Genomic DNA, 3,140 nt, shown 5'->3' on the forward strand with positions numbered 1-3,140 from the left:
TGACTCGGTGGTTACCTGTCCTGTGTGTGGCATTTTCCTTGTTTCTCCTCTGTGAACCGAGGTATTAAATTCCCTTGTACATTGCTTCCTCCTTGCCGTTGTGCCTTGAGAATGGCAAGCTGTTCTCCGGTCGAAATATCGGCGGTGGTCGACGCCGTCACCCTGCGGAAATCCCGTGAGTTATTTGAACGTTCCATTTGCCCGTAAAAGTTAAGGTTTTACAAAGTTTTCTTTTCAAGTTGACAACGTTGAGAAGTATGCAACGCTTCAACGGGACCTACGAAGACGTTCCGCAGTGCCACCTATTTGTGTAGTATCGAGTGAAAGAAAAGAGCCGTGTTTCAAAGTAAATCTTTTTACTGAACACGTGATGACATTTTAGAGACGCTGTACTTCTGAAGTTAATGTTACTGTTTCTATTTGTTGTATAGCATAAAGATATTTTCCGTAATGCCTATAATTTTCACTAGCTTTTTCTCCAATTCATACAAGGACTTCGCTACTCTCCATTTCACTTTTAGTTTCTTGTGCAGACACATTTCACTGCTACAAGAATATTTTTTCTCTGTCCTTTTGATTCTCCAAGCTTCGTTCCCATACAGTATTGCACTCGATATAATACAATTTGCATATCTTTTTTTGAATTCCTCCTCAGGTCTTTTCCTGTCATCAAATCTTTCTCCTTCTAACATTTATCTCAGATACCCCTACATCTTGCAAAGCGATATGAAATGGAACGAGCATGTTAGTATTGTAATAGGGAAGGCGAGTGGTTAACTAAGGTTTATTGGAAGAATTTTATGAAAGTGAGTTCCATCTGTGAGATCGCATATATGACACTGGTGCAGCCGATTCTTAAATACTGTTCGAATATTTGGCATTCGCACCATGATGGATTAAAGGTGGAGAACCAACGCGGAGGCGGGCAGCTAAATTCGTTACCGGTAGGTTGGAACCACACTCAAGTGTTACGGAGACTCTTCCGGAACTCAAATGGTCATCCTAAGGGCGGGAGACTGGAGGGGGAGGGGACAAGTAAGGTGGTGGATGCGGGTGGGAAGTAGAATTTGTTCTAAGAACACTATTTAGAAAATTTGAATAACTTGGATTTGAAGCTGACTGCAGAACGATTTTACTGCCGCCATCATACATTTCGAGTGAGGACCGCGAGAACAAGATTAGGAAATCAGGGCTCATACGCAGGCAAACACAGTAGTTTTTCCCTAGTTCTAATTGCGAGTGGAACAGGAAAGGAAATGATTAGTACAGGTACAGGTTACCCTCCACCGTGCACCGTACGGATTATGTAAATAGGTGCAAATCTTATTTATTCCACATAGCTTCCATTTTGTATTATCAGTCTTCCTAAATACCTAAGAAATTTACATGTTTTGAAGAATTTATTTACAATGATATTTTGATCGAATCTTTGAATTTGATGTTGAGCACCGTTGTAGTATTTCCTGTGTTTACTATCTTTGCGTACTCGTTCTTCCCACTTCTGCGATATATTGTCAAGTATTTTGAGCGGAGAAAACGACGGGTGTAGTTCATTCCTTTTTTTTGTTGTAATCAGTCGTCTGATTAGTTTGATGAGGACCGACACGAATTCCTGTTCTGTCAACTTTTTCATCCCAGAGTAGCATGTACAACCTGCGCTCTGTGTCTGTTATTTGCTAAATGTGTCCCAGTCTGTGTCTTCGTCTACACATTTCAACCTCTATACCTCACTCTAGTACCATGGAAGTTATTCCTGTTACCCTGTTCCTTCTTCTTGTCAATGTATTCCGTAAATTCCTTTCATATGCGAGAACCTGCTCTTTCCTGAACTTATCAGGCTACGACCTAAGTTTCAACATTCTTCTGTAGCACCATATCTCAAATACTGGGATTTAGCTCTGTTCCGGTTTCCAACACTCCCTGAATTACTACTATACAGTGCTTTTCCCTATAAATTTCTTCCTCAGACTAAGAGCTATGTTTCGTACTAGCAGACTTCTCTCATCCAGGAATCCTCATTTTGCCAGTGCTAGTTTCGTTTTATGTTGTCCTTGCTCCGTCTATCATGGGCTATTTTGCTTCCTAGATAAGCAGAATTACTTGAATTTTCCTACTCCGGATGTTAAGTTTCTCGCTGTTCTCATTTGTGCTACTAATCATTATTTTCGTCTATTTTCGATTTACTATCAAATCATATTCTGTACTCATGAGACTGTTCAATCCATTCAGCAGATCATGTAAATCGTCTTCACATTGACTGATGGCAGCCATGTCACCAGCGAATCTTATCATTGATATCCCTTCAAATAGCTTTGAGCACTATCGGACTTAACTGCTGTGGTCATCACTCCCCTAGAACGTAGAACTACTTAAACCTAACTAACCTAAGGACATCACACGCATCCATTCCCGAGGCAGGAGTCAAACCTGCGACCGTAGTGGTCGCGCGGTTCCAAACTGTAGCGCCTAGAACCACTCGGCCACTCCGGCCGGCGATATCCCTTCACTTTAGTTTTTAATCTCACTCTTACATCATTCTTTTCTCTTTGCTTTTTCGATGTACTGATTAAGCATTACGGGCGAAAGACTACATCAACGTCTATCGCTTTTGGCCTTCCAGTGTTATTGTTCCCTGTCGGTGCTTGCACCTATGGTTATTACCTGTCTTTCCTTGTAGCTTCCCCCTTTTTTCTCGTAATTCCGAACATCTTGTATCACTTCACATTGTCGAACGCTTTTTCCAAGTCCATAAATCCTACTTGCTTCCATTATGAACTGCAGCCTCAGAACGGCCACTTTGGTGCCTTTACTTTTCCTAAGGCCAAACTGATCGTCTGCCGACAGATATTGAGTACTGGTAGACGTATTACCTCAACGGTTTGGCTAACAAGGGGAAGGCCTCAGAGACGGCCAACCGATTCGGCTCAGATTTTGCAGGTCGCTTGTGTACGACCGAAAACGAAGGAATCTAATATATTTTGGCTCAACAGCCCCAAGTTTTTGAGAAATCACCGCTAAAGGTTATGAGGAGCGATAACTCAAAATTGGCGGGATCGATAGATAATTGTAAATAGAGCATTTTTCATAATCAGGTATGGGGTCCGAAAACGCATACTTTTCCAGAAATCGAGGTAAGAAGC

Source organism: Schistocerca cancellata, unplaced genomic scaffold (assembly GCF_023864275.1).
Source record: "Schistocerca cancellata isolate TAMUIC-IGC-003103 unplaced genomic scaffold, iqSchCanc2.1 HiC_scaffold_754, whole genome shotgun sequence".
NCBI classification, from domain to species: Eukaryota; Metazoa; Arthropoda; class Insecta; order Orthoptera; family Acrididae; genus Schistocerca; species Schistocerca cancellata.